Source organism: Ovis canadensis, chromosome 3 (genome assembly GCF_042477335.2).
Source record: "Ovis canadensis isolate MfBH-ARS-UI-01 breed Bighorn chromosome 3, ARS-UI_OviCan_v2, whole genome shotgun sequence".
NCBI classification, from domain to species: domain Eukaryota; kingdom Metazoa; phylum Chordata; class Mammalia; order Artiodactyla; family Bovidae; genus Ovis; species Ovis canadensis.
Window position 1 is genome coordinate 112,153,713 of NC_091247.1, and position 19,668 is coordinate 112,173,380.

Here is a 19,668-nt window from a genome sequence, read left to right on the forward strand (position 1 = left end):
GGGGGCCCACGAGATTTCCCCTGGGGGCCCACTTGATTTCCCCTGGGGGCACACGTGATTTCCCCTGGGGGCCCACGTGAATTCCCCGTGGGGCCCATGTGATTTCCCCTGGGGACCCACGTGATTTCCACTGGGGGCCCACTTGATTTCCCCTCGGGCCCACGTGATTTAACCTGCGGGCCCACGTGATTTCTCCGTGGGGCCCACGTGATTTCCCCTGGGGGCAAATGTGATTTCCCCGTGAGGCCCACGTTATTTCCCCGTGGGGCCCACGTGATATCCCCTGGGTGCCCACGTGATTTACCTGTTGGGCCCACTTGATTTCCCTGGGGGCCCACGAGATTTCCCCGTGGGGCCCACTTGATTCCCCTCGGGGTCCACTTGATTTCCCCGTGGGGCCCAAATGATTTCCCCTCGAGGACCACGTGATTTCCCCGTGGGGCCCACATGATTTCCCCGTGGGGCCCACCAGATTTCCATGGGGGCCCACTTGATTTCCCCTGGGGGCCCACGTGATTTCCCCTGGGGGCCCTCGTGAATTCTCCGTGGGGCCCATGTGATTTCCCCTGGGGGCCCACGTGATTTCCCCTGGGGGCCCACTTGATTTCCCATGGGGGCCCACGTGATTTCCCCTGGGGGCCCTCGTGAATTCTCCGTGGGGCACATGTGATTTCCCCTGGGGGCCCACGTGATTTCCACTGGGGCCCCACTTGATTTCCCCTGGGGCCCACGTGATTTCCCCTGCGGGCCCACGTGATTTCCCCGTGGGGCCCACGTGATTTCCCCTGGGGGCCCATGTGATTTCCCCGTGAGGCCCACGTTATTTCCCCGTGGGGCCCACGTGATATCCCCTGGGAGCCCACGTGATTTACCCGTGGGGCCCATGTGATTTCCCTGGGGGCCCACGAGATTTTCCCGTGGGGCCCAGTTGATTCCCCTCGGGGTCCACGTGATTTCCCCGTGGGGCCCACATGATTTCCCCTCGAGGACCACGTGATTTCCCCGTGGGGCCCACATGATTTCCCCGTGGGGCCCACCAGATTTCCATGGGGGCCCACGTGATTTCCCCTGGGGGCCCACGTGATTTCCGCTGGGGTCCCACGTGATTTCCGCTGGGGTCCCACGTGATTTCCGCTGGGGTCCCACGTGATTTCCGCTCAGGGCCCACGAGATTTCCCCTGGGGCCCACGTGATTTCCCCGTGGGGCCCACGTGATTTCCCCGTGGGGCCCACGTGATTTCCCCGTGGCGTCCACGTGATTTCCCCTGGGGGCCCTCGTGAATTCCCCGTGGGGCCCACGTAATATCCCCGTGGGGACCACGTGATTTCCCCTGGGCGCCCACGTGATTTCCCCTGGGGACCCACGTGATTTCCCCTAGGGGACCACGTGATTTCCGCTGGTGTCCCGCGTGATTTCCGCTGGGGGCACACGAGATTTCCCCGTGGGGCCCACGTGATTTACCCGTGGGGCCTACGTGATTTCCCCGTGGGGCCCACGTGATTTCCCTGGGGTCCCACGTGATTTCACCTGAGGGCCCACGTGATTTCCTTGGTGGGCCAACCTGATTTCCCAATAGGCCCACGTGATTTCAACGTGGGGCCCACGTGATTTCCCCGTGGGGCCCACGTAATTTCCCCTGGCGGCCCACGTGATTTCCCCGTGGGGCCCACGTGATTTCCGCTGGGGTCCCACGTGATTTCCGCTGGGGGCCCACGTGATTTCCCCATGGAGCCCACGTGATTTCCCCTGGGGGCCCACGTGATTTCCCCGTGGGGCCCACGTGATTTCCCCTGGGGGCCCACGTGATTTCCCATGGGGGCCCACGTGATTTCCCCGTGGGGCCCACGTGATTTACCCGTGGGGCCTACGTGATTTCCCCGTGGGGCCCACGTGATTTCGCTGGGGGCCCACGATATTTCCCCTGGGGGCCCACGTGATTTCCTTGGTGGGCCAACCTGATTTCCCCAGTAGGCCCATGTGATTTCACCGTGGGGCCCACATGATTTCCCCGTGGGGCCCACGTAATTTCCCCTGGGGGCCCACGTGATTTCCCCGTGGGGCCCACGTGATTTCCGCTGGGGTCCCACGTGATTTCCGCTGGGGGCCCACGTGATTTCCCTGTGGAGCCCACATGATTTCCCCTGGGGGCCCACGTGATTTCCCCGTGGGGCCCACGTGATTTCCCCGTGGGGCCACGTGATTTCCCCTGGGGGCCCACGTGATTTGCCAGGGGGTCCCACTTGATTTCCCCTGCGGGCCCACGTGATTTGCCAGGGGGGCCCACGTGATTTCCCCGGGGGGCGCACGTGATTTCCCCTGGGGGCCCACGTGATTTCCCCGTGGGTCTCACGTGATTTCCCCTGGGGCCCACATGATTTCCCCTGGGGGCCCCCGTGATTTCCCCTGGGGGCACACGTGATTTCCCCGTGGGGCCCACGTGATTTCCCCTGGGGCCCACTTGATTTCCCCTGGAGGCCCACGAGATTACCTCGTGGGGCAAACGTGATTTCCCCTGGGGGCCCCCGTGATTACCCCGTTGGGCCCACGTGATTTCCCCTGGGCGCCCACGAGATTTCCCCTGGTGGCCCACATGATTTCCCCTGGGGGCCCACATGATTTCACCTGAGGGCCCACGTGATTTCGCCTGGGGGCCCACGTGATTCCCCGTTGGGCCCACGTGATTTCCCCGTATGGCCCACGTGATTTCCCCGTGTGGCCCACGTGATTTCCCTTGGGGGCAAACGTGATTTCCCCTGGGGGCCCACATGATTTCCCCTGGGGGCCCACGTGATTTCCCATGGGGCCCCACGTAATTTCCCCATTGGTCCCACGTGATTTACCCCTGGGGCCTACGTGATTTCCCCGTGGGGCCCACGTAATTTCCCTGGGGGCCCGCGTGATTTCCCCGTGGGGCCCACTGATTTCCCCGTGGGGCCCACGTGATTTACCCGTGGGGCCTGCGTGTTTTACCCGTGGGGCCCACGTAATTTCCCCTGTGGGCAAACGTAATTTCCCCTGGGGGCCCACGTTATTTGCCCAGGGGTCCACGTGATTTCCCCGTGGAGCCCAGGTGATATCCCCTTGGGGCCCAAGTGATTTCCCCTTGGGGCTCACGTGATTTCACCTGGGGGACCACGAGATTTGCCCTGGGGGCCCATGTGATTTCCTCTGTGGGCCCACGTGATTTCCACTGGGGGCCCACGTGATTTCCCCGTGGGGCCCACGTGATTTGCCCGGGGGTCCACCTGATTTCCCCTGGGGGCCCACGTGATTTCCCCTTGGGGCACAAGTGATTTCCCTGGGGGCCCGCGTGATTTCCCCGGGGGGGCCACTTGATTTCCCCGTGGGGCCCACGTGATTTCCGCTGGGGTCACACGTCATTTCCCGGTGTGGCCCACGTGATTTCCCCGTGGGGCCCACGTGATTACCCCAGTGGGACCACGTGATTTCCCCGTGGTACCCACGTGATTTCCCCGTGGGGCCCACGTGATTTCCGCTGGGGTCCCACGTGATTTCCGCTGGGGGCCCACGTGATTTCCCCATGGAGCCCACGTGATTTCCCCTGGGGGCCCACGTGATTTCCCCGTGGGGCCCACGTGATTTCCCCTGGGGGCCCACGTGATTTCCCATGGGGGCCCACGTGATTTCCCCGTGGGGCCCACGTGATTTACCCGTGGGGCCTACGTGATTTCCCCGTGGGGCCCACGTGATTTCCCTGGGGGCCCACGATATTTCCCCTGGGGGCCCACGTGATTTCCTTGGTGGGCCAACCTGATTTCCCCAGTAGGCCCATGTGATTTCACCGTGGGGCCCACATGATTTCCCCGTGGGGCCCACGTAATTTCCCCTGGGGGCCCACGTGATTTCCCCGTGGGGCCCACGTGATTTCCGCTGGGGTCCCACGTGATTTCCGCTGGGGGCCCACGTGATTTCCCTGTGGAGCCCACATGATTTCCCCTGGGGGCCCACGTGATTTCCCCTGGGGGCCCACGTGATTTGCCAGGGGGTCCCACTTGATTTCCCCTGCGGGCCCACGTGATTTGCCAGGGGGGCCCACGTGATTTCCCCGGGGGGCGCACGTGATTTCCCCTGGGGGCCCACGTGATTTCCCCGTGGGTCTCACGTGATTTCCCCTGGGGCCCACATGATTTCCCCTGGGGGCCCCCGTGATTTCCCCTGGGGGCACACGTGATTTCCCCGTGGGGCCCACGTGATTTCCCCTGGGGCCCACTTGATTTCCCCTGGAGGCCCACGAGATTACCTCGTGGGGCAAACGTGATTTCCCCTGGGGGCCCCCGTGATTACCCCGTGGGGCCCACGTGATTTCCCCTGGGCGCCCACGAGATTTCCCCTGGTGGCCCACATGATTTCCCCTGGGGGCCCACATGATTTCACCTGAGGGCCCACGTGATTTCGCCTGGGGGCCCACGTGATTCCCCGTTGGGCCCACGTGATTTCCCCGTATGGCCCACGTGATTTCCCCGTGTGGCCCACGTGATTTCCCTTGGGGGCAAACGTGATTTCCCCTGGGGGCCCACATGATTTCCCCTGGGGGCCCACGTGATTTCCCATGGGGGCCCACGTAATTTCCCCATTGGTCCCACGTGATTTACCCCTGGGGCCTACGTGATTTCCCCGTGGGGCCCACGTAATTTCCCTGGGGGCCCGCGTTATTTGCCCGGGGTCCACGTGATTTCCCCGTGGGGCCCAGGTGATATATCCTTGGGGCCCAAGTGATTTCCCCTTGGGGCCCACGTGATTTCACCTGGGGGACCACGTGATTTCCCCTTGGGGCCCACGTGATTTCCCCGTGGGGCCCACGTGATTTGCCCGGGGGTCCACCTGATTTCCCCTTGGGGCCCACGTGATTTCTCCTGGGGGCACACGTCATTTCCCCGTGTGGCCCACGTGATTTCCCCAGTGGGACCACGTGATTTCCCCGTGGTACCCACGTGATTTCCCCGTGGGGCCCACGTGATTCTCCTGGGGGCCCACGTGATTTCCGCTGGGTTCCCACGTGATTTCCCCTGGGGGCCCACCTGATTTCCCCTGGGGGCCCAAGTGATTTCCCCGTGGGGCCCACGTGATTTGCCCGGGGGTCCACGTGATTTCCCCGTGGGGCCCAGGTGATATTCCCTTGGGGCCCAAGTGATTTCCCCTTGTGGCCCATGTGATTTCACCTTGGGGCCCACGTGATTTACCCGTGGTGCCTACGTGATTTCCCCGTGGGGCCCACGTGATTTCCCTGGGGGCCCGCGTGATTTCCCCTGGGGGCCCACGAGATTTCCCCTGGGGGCCCACTTGATTTCCCCTGGGGGCACACGTGATTTCCCCTGGGGGCCCACGTGAATTCCCCGTGGGGCCCATGTGATTTCCCCTGGGGACCCACGTGATTTCCACTGGGGGCCCACTTGATTTCCCCTCGGGCCCACGTGATTTAACCTGCGGGCCCACGTGATTTCTCCGTGGGGCCCACGTGATTTCCCCTGGGGGCAAATGTGATTTCCCCGTGAGGCCCACGTTATTTCCCCGTGGGGCCCACGTGATATCCCCTGGGTGCCCACGTGATTTACCTTTTGGGCCCACTTGATTTCCCTGGGGGCCCACGAGATTTCCCCGTGGGGCCCACTTGATTCCCCTCGGGGTCCACTTGATTTCCCCGTGGGGCCCAAATGATTTCCCCTCGAGGACCACGTGATTTCCCCGTGGGGCCCACATGATTTCCCCGTGGGGCCCACCAGATTTCCATGGGGGCCCACTTGATTTCCCCTGGGGGCCCACGTGATTTCCCCTGGGGGCCCTCGTGAATTCTCCGTGGGGCCCATGTGATTTCCCCTGGGGGCCCACGTGATTTCCCCTGGGGGCCCACTTGATTTCCCATGGGGGCCCACGTGATTTCCCCTGGGGGCCCTCGTGAATTCTCCGTGGGGCACATGTGATTTCCCCTGGGGGCCCACGTGATTTCCACTGGGGCCCCACTTGATTTCCCCTGGGGCCCACGTGATTTCCCCTGCGGGCCCACGTGATTTCCCCGTGGGGCCCACGTGATTTCCCCTGGGGGCCCATGTGATTTCCCCGTGAGGCCCACGTTATTTCCCCGTGGGGCCCACGTGATATCCCCTGGGAGCCCACGTGATTTACCCGTGGGGCCCATGTGATTTCCCTGGGGGCCCACGAGATTTTCCCGTGGGGCCCAGTTGATTCCCCTCGGGGTCCACGTGATTTCCCCGTGGGGCCCACATGATTTCCCCTCGAGGACCACGTGATTTCCCCGTGGGGCCCACATGATTTCCCCGTGGGGCCCACCAGATTTCCATGGGGGCCCACGTGATTTCCCCTGGGGGCCCACGTGATTTCCGCTGGGGTCCCACGTGATTTCCGCTGGGGTCCCACGTGATTTCCGCTGGGGTCCCACGTGATTTCCGCTCAGGGCCCACGAGATTTCCCCTGGGGCCCACGTGATTTCCCCGTGGGGCCCACGTGATTTCCCCGTGGGGCCCACGTGATTTCCCCGTGGCGTCCACGTGATTTCCCCTGGGGGCCCTCGTGAATTCCCCGTGGGGCCCACGTAATATCCCCGTGGGGACCACGTGATTTCCCCTGGGCGCCCACGTGATTTCCCCTGGGGACCCACGTGATTTCCCCTAGGGGACCACGTGATTTCCGCTGGTGTCCCGCGTGATTTCCGCTGGGGGCACACGAGATTTCCCCGTGGGGCCCACGTGATTTACCCGTGGGGCCTACGTGATTTCCCCGTGGGGCCCACGTGATTTCCCTGGGGTCCCACGTGATTTCACCTGAGGGCCCACGTGATTTCCTTGGTGGGCCAACCTGATTTCCCAATAGGCCCACGTGATTTCAACGTGGGGCCCACGTGATTTCCCCGTGGGGCCCACGTAATTTCCCCTGGCGGCCCACGTGATTTCCCCGTGGGGCCCACGTGATTTCCGCTGGGGTCCCACGTGATTTCCGCTGGGGGCCCACGTGATTTCCCCATGGAGCCCACGTGATTTCCCCTGGGGGCCCACGTGATTTCCCCGTGGGGCCCACGTGATTTCCCCTGGGGGCCCACGTGATTTCCCATGGGGGCCCACGTGCTTTCCCCGTGGGGCCCACGTGATTTACCCGTGGGGCCTACGTGATTTCCCCGTGGGGCCCACGTGATTTCGCTGGGGGCCCACGATATTTCCCCTGGGGGCCCACGTGATTTCCTTGGTGGGCCAACCTGATTTCCCCAGTAGGCCCATGTGATTTCACCGTGGGGCCCACATGATTTCCCCGTGGGGCCCACGTAATTTCCCCTGGGGGCCCACGTGATTTCCCCGTGGGGCCCACGTGATTTCCGCTGGGGTCCCACGTGATTTCCGCTGGGGGCCCACGTGATTTCCCTGTGGAGCCCACATGATTTCCCCTGGGGGCCCACGTGATTTCCCCGTGGGGCCCAGGTGATTTCCCCGTGGGGCCACGTGATTTCCCCTGGGGGCCCACGTGATTTGCCAGGGGGTCCCACTTGATTTCCCCTGCGGGCCCACGTGATTTGCCAGGGGGGCCCACGTGATTTCCCCGGGGGGCGCACGTGATTTCCCCTGGGGGCCCACGTGATTTCCCCGTGGGGCCCACGTGATTTCCCCGGGGGGCGCACGTGATTTCCCCTGGGGGCCCACGTGATTTCCCCGTGGGTCTCACGTGATTTCCCCTGGGGCCCACATGATTTCCCCTGGGGGCCCCCGTGATTTCCCCTGGGGGCACACGTGATTTCCCCGTGGGGCCCACGTGATTTCCCCTGGGGCCCACTTGATTTCCCCTGGAGGCCCACGAGATTACCTCGTGGGGCAAACGTGATTTCCCCTGGGGGCCCCCGTGATTACCCCGTGGGGCCCACGTGATTTCCCCTGGGCGCCCACGAGATTTCCCCTGGTGGCCCACATGATTTCCCCTGGGGGCCCACATGATTTCACCTGAGGGCCCACGTGATTTCGCCTGGGGGCCCACGTGATTCCCCGTTGGGCCCACGTGATTTCCCCGTATGGCCCACGTGATTTCCCCGTGTGGCCCACGTGATTTCCCTTGGGGGCAAACGTGATTTCCCCTGGGGGCCCACATGATTTCCCCTGGGGGCCCACGTGATTTCCCATGGGGCCCCACGTAATTTCCCCATTGGTCCCACGTGATTTACCCCTGGGGCCTACGTGATTTCCCCGTGGGGCCCACGTAATTTCCCTGGGGGCCCGCGTGATTTCCCCGTGGGGCCCACTGATTTCCCCGTGGGGCCCACGTGATTTACCCGTGGGGCCTGCGTGTTTTACCCGTGGGGCCCACGTAATTTCCCCTGTGGGCAAACGTAATTTCCCCTGGGGGCCCACGTTATTTGCCCAGGGGTCCACGTGATTTCCCCGTGGAGCCCAGGTGATATCCCCTTGGGGCCCAAGTGATTTCCCCTTGGGGCTCACGTGATTTCACCTGGGGGACCACGAGATTTGCCCTGGGGGCCCATGTGATTTCCTCTGTGGGCCCACGTGATTTCCACTGGGGGCCCACGTGATTTCCCCGTGGGGCCCACGTGATTTGCCCGGGGGTCCACCTGATTTCCCCTGGGGGCCCACGTGATTTCCCCTTGGGGCACAAGTGATTTCCCTGGGGGCCCGCGTGATTTCCCCGGGGGGGCCACTTGATTTCCCCGTGGGGCCCACGTGATTTCCGCTGGGGTCACACGTCATTTCCCGGTGTGGCCCACGTGATTTCCCCGTGGGGCCCACGTGATTACCCCAGTGGGACCACGTGATTTCCCCGTGGTACCCACGTGATTTCCCCGTGGGGCCCACGTGATTTCCGCTGGGGTCCCACGTGATTTCCGCTGGGGGCCCACGTGATTTCCCCATGGAGCCCACGTGATTTCCCCTGGGGGCCCACGTGATTTCCCCGTGGGGCCCACGTGATTTCCCCTGGGGGCCCACGTGATTTCCCATGGGGGCCCACGTGATTTCCCCGTGGGGCCCACGTGATTTACCCGTGGGGCCTACGTGATTTCCCCGTGGGGCCCACGTGATTTCCCTGGGGGCCCACGATATTTCCCCTGGGGGCCCACGTGATTTCCTTGGTGGGCCAACCTGATTTCCCCAGTAGGCCCATGTGATTTCACCGTGGGGCCCACATGATTTCCCCGTGGGGCCCACGTAATTTCCCCTGGGGGCCCACGTGATTTCCCCGTGGGGCCCACGTGATTTCCGCTGGGGTCCCACGTGATTTCCGCTGGGGGCCCACGTGATTTCCCTGTGGAGCCCACATGATTTCCCCTGGGGGCCCACGTGATTTCCCCTGGGGGCCCACGTGATTTGCCAGGGGGTCCCACTTGATTTCCCCTGCGGGCCCACGTGATTTGCCAGGGGGGCCCACGTGATTTCCCCGGGGGGCGCACGTGATTTCCCCTGGGGGCCCACGTGATTTCCCCGTGGGTCTCACGTGATTTCCCCTGGGGCCCACATGATTTCCCCTGGGGGCCCCCGTGATTTCCCCTGGGGGCACACGTGATTTCCCCGTGGGGCCCACGTGATTTCCCCTGGGGCCCACTTGATTTCCCCTGGAGGCCCACGAGATTACCTCGTGGGGCAAACGTGATTTCCCCTGGGGGCCCCCGTGATTACCCCGTGGGGCCCACGTGATTTCCCCTGGGCGCCCACGAGATTTCCCCTGGTGGCCCACATGATTTCCCCTGGGGGCCCACATGATTTCACCTGAGGGCCCACGTGATTTCGCCTGGGGGCCCACGTGATTCCCCGTTGGGCCCACGTGATTTCCCCGTATGGCCCACGTGATTTCCCCGTGTGGCCCACGTGATTTCCCTTGGGGGCAAACGTGATTTCCCCTGGGGGCCCACATGATTTCCCCTGGGGGCCCACGTGATTTCCCATGGGGGCCCACGTAATTTCCCCATTGGTCCCACGTGATTTACCCCTGGGGCCTACGTGATTTCCCCGTGGGGCCCACGTAATTTCCCTGGGGGCCCGCGTGATTTCCCCGTGGGGCCCACTGATTTCCCCGTGGGGCCCACGTGATTTACCCGTGGGGCCTGCGTGTTTTACCCGTGGGGCCCACGTAATTTCCCCTGTGGGCAAACGTAATTTCCCCTGGGGGCCCACGTTATTTGCCCAGGGGTCCACGTGATTTCCCCGTGGAGCCCAGGTGATATCCCCTTGGGGCCCACGTGATTTCCCCTTGGGGCTCACGTGATTTCACCTGGGGGACCACGTGATTTGCCCTGGGGGCCCATGTGATTTCCTCTGTGGGCCCACGTGATTTCCACTGGGGGCCCACGTGATTTCCCCGTGGGGCCCACGTGATTTGCCCGGGGGTCCACCTGATTTCCCCTGGGGGCCCACGTGATTTCCCCTTGGGGCACAAGTGATTTCCCTGGGGGCCCGCGTGATTTCCCCGGGGGGCCCACTTGATTTCCCCGTGGGGCCCACGTGATTTCCGCTGGGGTCACACGTCATTTCCCGGTGTGGCCCACGTGATTTCCCCGTGGGGCCCACGTGATTACCCCAGTGGGACCACGTGATTTCCCCGTGGTACCCACGTGATTTCCCCGTGGGGCCCACGTGATTCTCCTGGGGGCCCACGTGATTTCCGCAGGGGACCCACGTGATTTCCCCTGGGGGCCCACCTGATTTCCCCTGGGGGCCCAAGTGATTTCACCTGAGGGCCCACGTGATTTCCTTGGTAGGCCAACCTGACTTCCACAGTGGGCCCACGTGATTTCACCGTGGGGCCCACATGATTTCCCCGTGGGGCCCAAGTATTTTCCCCTGGGGGCCGACGTGATTTCCCCGTGGGGCACACGTGATATCCCCTGGGCGCCCACGTGCTTTCCCCTGGGGGTCCACATGATTTCCCCTGGGGGCCCACGTGATTTCCGCTGGGGTCCCACGTGATTTCCGCTGGGGGCCCACGTGATTTCCCCGTGGAGCCCACGTGATTTCCCCTGGGGGCCCACGTGATTTCCCCGTGGGGCCCACGTGATTTCCCCGTGGGGCCCACGTGATTTCCCCTGGGGGCCCACGTGATTTCCCATGGGGGCCCACGTGATTTCCCCGTGGGGCCCACGTGATTTACCCGTGGGGCGTATGTGATTTCCCCGTGGGGCACACGTGATTTCCCTGGGGGCCCACGTTATTTCCCCTGGGGCCCACGTGTTTTCCCCGTGGGTCCCACGTGATTTCCCCTGGTGGACAACGTGATTTCCCCGTGGGGCCCACGAGATTTCCCCTGGTGGCCCACGTGATTTCCCTTGGGGGCCCACATGATTTCTCCGTGGGGCCCACGTGATTTCCCCGGGGGGCCCACGTGATTTCCCTTCGGGCCCACGTGATTTCCCCTGGGGGCCCACGTGATTTGCCCGGTGCCCACGTGATTTAACCTGGGGGCCCACGTGATTACCCCTGGGGGCCAACGTGATTTCCCCCGTGGGGCCCACGTGATTTCCCCGCGGGGCCAACGTGATTTCCCCTGGTGTCCCACATGATTTCCCCTGCGGGCCCACGTGATTTGCCAGGGGGGCCCACGTGATTTCCCCGGGGGGCGCACGTGATTTCCCCTGGGGGCCCACGTGATTTCCCCGAGGGTCTCACGTGATTTCCCCTGGGGCCCACATGATTTCCCCTGGGGGCCCCCGTGATTTCCCCTGGGGGCACATGTTATATCCCCATGGGGCCCACGTGATTTCCCCTGGGGCCCACTTGATTTCCCCTGGGGGCCCACGAGATTACCCCGTGGGGCACACGTGATTTCCCCTGGGGCCCCACGTGATTAACCCGTGGGGCCCACGTGATTTCCCCTGGGCGCCCACGTGATTTCCCCTGGGGGCCCACATGATTTCCCCTGGGGGCCCACGTGATTTCACCTGAGGGTCCACGTGATTTCGCCTGGGGGCCCACGTGATTCCCCGTATGGCCCACGTGATTTCCCCGTGTCGCCCACGTGATTTCCCCTGGGGGCAAACGTGATTTCCCCTGGAGGCCCACATGATTTCCTCTGTTGGCCCACGTGATTTCACATGGGGGCCCACGTGATTTCCCCATTGGGCCCACGTGATTTACCCGTGGGGCCTACGTGATTTCCCCGTGGGGCCCACGTGATTTCCCTGGGGGCCCGCGTGATTTCCCCTGGGGGCCCACGTAATTTCCCCTGGGGGCAAACGTGATTTCCCCTGGGGGCCCACGTTATTTGCCCGGGGGTCCACGTGATTTCCCCGTGGGGCCCAGGTGATATCCCCTTGGGGCCCAAGTGATTTCCCCTTGGGGCCCACGTGATTTCACCTGGGGGACCACGTGATTTCCCCTGGGCGCCCATGTGATTTCCACTGTGGGCCCACGTGTTTTCCACTGGGGGCCCACGTGATTTCCCCGTGGGGCCCACGTGATTTGCCGCGGGTTCCACCTGATTTCCCCTGGGGGCCCACGTGATTTCCCCTTGGGGCACAAGTGATTTCCCTGGGGGCCCGCGTGATTTCCCCTGGGGGCACAAGTCATTTCCCCGTGGGGCCCACGTGATTTCCCCTGGGGGCACACGTCATTTCCCCGTGTGGCCCACGTGATTTCCCCGTGGGGCCCACGTGATTTCCCCAGTGGGACCACGTGATTTCCCCGTGGTACACACGTGATTTCCCCGTGGGGCCCACGTGATTTCCCTGGGGGCCCACGTGATTTCACCTGAGGGCCCACGTGATTTCCTTGGTGGGCCAACCTGATTTCCCAATAGGCCCACGTGATTTCAACGTGGGGCCCACGTGATTTCCCCGTGGGGCCCACGTAATTTCCCCTGGCGGCCCACGTGATTTCCCCGTGGGGCCCACGTGATTTCCGCTGGGGTCCCACGTGATTTCCGCTGGGGGCCCACGTGATTTCCCCATGGAGCCCACGTGATTTCCCCTGGGGGCCCACGTGATTTCCCCGTGGGGCCCACGTGATTTCCCCTGGGGGCCCACGTGATTTCCCATGGGGGCCCACGTGATTTCCCCGTGGGGCCCACGTGATTTACCCGTGGGGCCTACGTAATTTCCCCGTGGGGCCCACGTGATTTCCCTGGGGGCCCACGATATTTCCCCTGGGGGCCCACGTGATTTCCTTGGTGGGCCAACCTGATTTCCCCAGTAGGCCCATGTGATTTCACCGTGGGGCCCACATGATTTCCCCGTGGGGCCCACGTAATTTCCGCTGGGGTCCCACGTGATTTCCGCTGGGGGCCCACGTGATTTCCCTGTGGAGCCCACATGATTTCCCCTGGGGGCCCTCGTGATTTCCCCGTGGGGCCCACGTGATTTCCCCGTGGGGCCACGTGATTTCCCCTGGGGGCCAACGTGATTTGCCAGGGGGTCCCACTTGATTTCCCCTGCGGGCCCACGTGATTTGCCAGGGGGGCCCACGTGATTTCCCCGGGGGGCGCACGTGATTTCCCCTGGGGGCCCACGTGATTTCCCCGTGGGTCTCACGTGATTTCCCCTGGGGCCCACATGATTTCCCCTGGGGGCCCCCGTGATTTCCCCTGGGGGCACACGTGATTTCCCCGTGGGGCCCACGTGATTTCCCCTGGGGCCCACTTGATTTCCCCTGGGGGCCCACGAGATTACCTCGTGGGGCAAACGTGATTTCCCCTGGGGGCCCCCGTGATTACCCCGTGGGGCCCACGTGATTTCCCCTGGGCGCCCACGAGATTTCCCCTGGTGGCCCACATGATTTCCCCTGGGGGCCCACATGATTTCACCTGAGGGCCCACGTGATTTCGCCTGGGGGCCCACGTGATTCCCCGTTGGGCCCACATGATTTCCCCGTATGGCCCACGTGATTTCCCCGTGTGGCCCACGTGATTTCCCTTGGGGGCAAACGTGATTTCCCCTGGGGGCCCACATGATTTCCCCTGGGGGCCCACGTGATTTCCCATGGGGGCCCACGTAATTTCCCCATTGGTCCCACGTGATTTACCCCTGGGGCCTACGTGATTTCCCCGTGGGGCCCACGTAATTTCCCTGGGGGCCCGCGTGATTTCCCCGTGGGGCCCACTGATTTCCCCGTGGGGCCCACGTGATTTACCCGTGGGGCCTGCGTGTTTTACCCGTGGGGCCCACGTAATTTCCCCTGTGGGCAAACGTAATTTCCCCTGGGGGCCCACGTTATTTGCCCAGGGGTCCACGTGATTTCCCCGTGGAGCCCAGGTGATATCCCCTTGGGGCCCAAGTGATTTCCCCTTGGGGCTCACGTGATTTCACCTGGGGGACCACGTGATTTGCCCTGGGGGCCCATGTGATTTCCTCTGTGGGCCCACGTGATTTCCACTGGGGGCCCACGTGATTTCCCCGTGGGGCCCACGTGATTTGCCCGGGGGTCCACCTGATTTCCCCTGGGGGCCCACGTGATTTCCCCTTGGGGCACAAGTGATTTCCCTGGGGGCCCGCGTGATTTCCCCGGGGGGCCCACTTGATTTCCCCTGGGGGCCCACGTGATTTCCCCGTGGGGCACACGTGATATCCCCTGGGCGCCCACGTGCTTTCCCCTGGGGGTCCACATGATTTCCCCTGGGGGCCCACGTGATTTCCGCTGGGGTCCCACGTGATTTCCGCTGGGGGCCCACGTGATTTCCCCGTGGAGCCCACGTGATTTCCCCTGGGGGCCCACGTGATTTCCCCGTGGGGCCCACGTGATTTCCCCTGGGCGCCCACGAGATTTCCCCTGGGGCCCACATGATTTCCCCTGGGGGCCCACGTGATTTCACCTCAGGGCCCACGTGATTTCGCCTGGGGGCCCACGTGATTCCCCGTTGGGCCCACGTGATTTCCCCGTATGGCCCACGTGATTTCCCCGTGTGGCCCACGTGATTTCCCCTGGGGGCAAACGTGATTTCCCCTGGGGGCCCACATGATTTCCCCTGGGGGCCCACGTGATTTCCCATGGGGGCCCACGTGATTTCCCCATTGGGCCCACGTGATTTACCCCTGGGGCCTACGTGATTTCCCCGTGGGGCCCACGTGATTTCCCTGGGGGCCCGCGTGATTTCCCATGGGGGCCCACGTGATTTCCCCTGGGAGCCCACTTGATTTCCCATGGGGGCCCACGAAATTTCCCCTGGGGGCCCTCGTGAATTCCCCGTGGGTTCCATGTGATTTCCCCTGGGGCCCACGTGATTTCCACTGGGGGCCCACTTGATTTCCCCTGGGGCCCACGTGATTTCCCCTGCGGGCCCACGTGATTTCCCCGAGGGGCCCACGTGATTTCCCCTGGGGGCCCGTGTGATTTCCCCGTGAGGCCCACGTTATTTCCCCGTGGGGCCCACCTGATTTCCCCTGGAGCCCACGTTATTTACCCGTGGAGCCCACGTGATTTACCCGGGGGGCCCACGTAATTTCCCCTGGGGGCAAACGTAATTTCCCCTGGGGGCCCACGTTATTTGCCCGGGTTCCACGTGATTTCCCCGTGGGGCCCAGGTGATATATCCTTGGGGCCCAAGTGATTTCCCCTTGGGGCCCACGTGATTTCACCTGGGGGACCACGTGATTTCCCCTTGGGGCCCACGTGATTTCCCCGTGGGGCCCACGTGATTAGCCCGGGGGTCCACCTGATTTCCCCTTGGGGCCCACGTGATTTCTCCTGGGGGCACACGTCATTTCCCCGTGTGGCCCACGTGATTTCCCCGTGGGGCCCACGTGATTTCCCCAGTGGGACCACGTGATTTCCCCGTGGTACCCACGTGATTTCCCCGTGGGGCCCACGTGATTCTCCTGGGGGCCCACGTGATTTCCGCTGGGTTCCCACGTGATTTCCCCTGGGGGCCCACCTGATTTCCCCTGGGGGCCCAAGTGATTTCCCCGTGGGGCCCACGTGATTTGCCCGGGGGTCCACGTGATTTCCCCGTGGGGCCCAGGTGATATTCCCTTGGGGCCCAAGTGATTTCCCCTTGTGGCCCATGTGATTTCACCTTGGGGCCCACGTGATTTACCCGTGGTGCCTACGTGATTTCCCCGTGGGGCCCACGTGATTTCCCTGGGGGCCCGCGTGATTTCCCCTGGGGGCCCACGAGATTTCCCCTGGGGGCCCACTTGATTTCCCCTGGGGGCACACGTGATTTCCCCTGGGGGCCCACGTGAATTCCCCGTGGGGCCCATGTGATTTCCCCTGGGGACCCACGTGATTTCCACTGGGGGCCCACTTGATTTCCCCTCGGGCCCACGTGATTTAACCTGCGGGCCCACGTGATTTCTCCGTGGGGCCCACGTGATTTCCCCTGGGGGCAAATGTGATTTCCCCGTGAGGCCCACGTTATTTCCCCGTGGGGCCCACGTGATATCCCCTGGGTGCCCACGTGATTTACCTGTTGGGCCCACTTGATTTCCCTGGGGGCCCACGAGATTTCCCCGTGGGGCCCACTTGATTCCCCTCGGGGTCCACTTGATTTCCCCGTGGGGCCCAAATGATTTCCCCTCGAGGACCACGTGATTTCCCCGTGGGGCCCACATGATTTCCCCGTGGGGCCCACCAGATTTCCATGGGGGCCCACTTGATTTCCCCTGGGGGCCCACGTGATTTCCCCTGGGGGCCCTCGTGAATTCTCCGTGGGGCCCATGTGATTTCCCCTGGGGGCCCACGTGATTTCCCCTGGGGGCCCACTTGATTTCCCATGGGGGCCCACGTGATTTCCCCTGGGGGCCCTCGTGAATTCTCCGTGGGGCACATGTGATTTCCCCTGGGGGCCCACGTGATTTCCACTGGGGCCCCACTTGATTTCCCCTGGGGCCCACGTGATTTCCCCTGCGGGCCCACGTGATTTCCCCGTGGGGCCCACGTGATTTCCCCTGGGGGCCCATGTGATTTCCCCGTGAGGCCCACGTTATTTCCCCGTGGGGCCCACGTGATATCCCCTGGGAGCCCACGTGATTTACCCGTGGGGCCCATGTGATTTCCCTGGGGGCCCACGAGATTTTCCCGTGGGGCCCAGTTGATTCCCCTCGGGGTCCACGTGATTTCCCCGTGGGGCCCACATGATTTCCCCTCGAGGACCACGTGATTTCCCCGTGGGGCCCACATGATTTCCCCGTGGGGCACACCAGATTTCCATGGGGGCCCACGTGATTTCCCCTGGGGGCCCACGTGATTTCCGCTGGGGTCCCACGTGATTTCCGCTGGGGTCCCACGTGATTTCCGCTGGGGTCCCACGTGATTTCCGCTCAGGGCCCACGAGATTTCCCCTGGGGCCCACGTGATTTCCCCGTGGGGCCCTCGTGATTTCCCCGTGGGGCCCACGTGATTTCCCCGTGGCGTCCACGTGATTTCCCCTGGGGGCCCTCGTGAATTCCCCGTGGGGCCCACGTAATATCCCCGTGGGGACCACGTGATTTCCCCTGGGCGCCCACGTGATTTCCCCTGGGGACCCACGTGATTTCCCCTAGGGGACCACGTGATTTCCGCTGGTGTCCCGCGTGATTTCCGCTGGGGGCACACGAGATTTCCCCGTGGGGCCCACGTGATTTACCCGTGGGGCCTACGTGATTTCCCCGTGGGGCCCACGTGATTTCCCTGGGGTCCCACGTGATTTCACCTGAGGGCCCACGTGATTTCCTTGGTGGGCCAACCTGATTTCCCAATAGGCCCACGTGATTTCAACGTGGGGCCCACGTGATTTCCCCGTGGGGCCCACGTAATTTCCCCTGGCGGCCCACGTGATTTCCCCGTGGGGCCCACGTGATTTCCGCTGGGGTCCCACGTGATTTCCGCTGGGGGCCCACGTGATTTCCCCATGGAGCCCACGTGATTTCCCCTGGGGGCCCACGTGATTTCCCCGTGGGGCCCACGTGATTTCCCCTGGGGGCCCACGTGATTTCCCATGGGGGCCCACGTGATTTCCCCGTGGGGCCCACGTGATTTACCCGTGGGGCCTACGTGATTTCCCCGTGGGGCCCACGTGATTTCGCTGGGGGCCCACGATATTTCCCCTGGGGGCCCACGTGATTTCCTTGGTGGGCCAACCTGATTTCCCCAGTAGGCCCATGTGATTTCACCGTGGGGCCCACATGATTTCCCCGTGGGGCCCACGTAATTTCCCCTGGGGGCCCACGTGATTTCCCCGTGGGGCCCACGTGATTTCCGCTGGGGTCCCACGTGATTTCCGCTGGGGGCCCACGTGATTTCCCTGTGGAGCCCACATGATTTCCCCTGGGGGCCCACGTGATTTCCCCGTGGGGCCCACGTGATTTCCCCGTGGGGCCACGTGATTTCCCCTGGGGGCCCACGTGATTTGCCAGGGGGTCCCACTTGATTTCCCCTGCGGGCCCACGTGATTTGCCAGGGGGGCCCACGTGATTTCCCCGGGGGGCGCACGTGATTTCCCCTGGGGGCCCACGTGATTTCCCCGTGGGTCTCACGTGATTTCCCCTGGGGCCCACATGATTTCCCCTGGGGGCCCCCGTGATTTCCCCTGGGGGCACACGTGATTTCCCCGTGGGGCCCACGTGATTTCCCCTGGGGCCCACTTGATTTCCCCTGGAGGCCCACGAGATTACCTCGTGGGGCAAACGTGATTTCCCCTGGGGGCCCCCGTGATTACCCCGTGGGGCCCACGTGATTTCCCCTGGGCGCCCACGAGATTTCCCCTGGTGGCCCACATGATTTCCCCTGGGGGCCCACATGATTTCACCTGAGGGCCCACGTGATTTCGCCTGGGGGCCCTCGTGAATTCCCCGTGGGGCCCACGTAATATCCCCGTGGGGACCACGTGATTTCCCCTGGGGGCCCACATGATTTCACCTGAGGGCCCACGTGATTTCCCCTGGGGGCCCTCGTGAATTCCCCGTGGGGCCCACGTAATATCCCCGTGGGGACCACGTGATTTCCCCTGGGCTCCCACGTGATTTCCCCTGGGGACCCACGTGATTTCCCCTAGGGGACCACGTGATTTCCGCTGGTGTCCCGCGTGATTTCCGCTGGGGGCACACGAGATTTCCCCGTGGGGCCCACGTGATTTACCCGTGGGGCCTACGTGATTTCCCCGTGGGGCCCACGTGATTTCCCTGGGGGCCCACGTGATTTCACCTGAGGGCCCACGTGATTTCCTTGGTGGGCCAACCTGATTTCCCAATAGGCCCACGTGATTTCAACGTGGGGCCCACGTGATTTCCCCGTGGGGCCCACGTAATTTCCGCTGGCGGCCCAAGTGATTTCCCCGTGGGGCCCACGTGATTTCCGCTGGGGTCCCACGTGATTTCCGCTGGGGGCCCACGTGATTTCCCCATGGTGCCCACGTGATTTCCCCTGGGGGCCCACGTGATTTCCCCGTGGGGCCCACGTGATTTCCCCTGGGGGCCCACGTGATTTCCCATGGGGGCCCACGTGATTTCCCCGTGGGGCCCACGTGATTTACCCGTGGGGCCTACGTGATTTCCCCGTGGGGCCCACGTGATTTCCCTGGGGGCCCACGATATTTCCCCTGGGGGCCCACGTGATTTCCTTGGTGGGCCAACCTGATTTCCCCAGTAGGCCCATGTGATTTCACCGTGGGGCCCACATGATTTCCCCGTGGGGCCCACGTAATTTCCCCTGGGGGCCCACGTGATTTCCCCGTGGGGCCCACGTGATTTCCGCTGGGGTCCCACGTGATTTCCGCTGGGGGCCCACGTGATTTCCCTGTGGAGC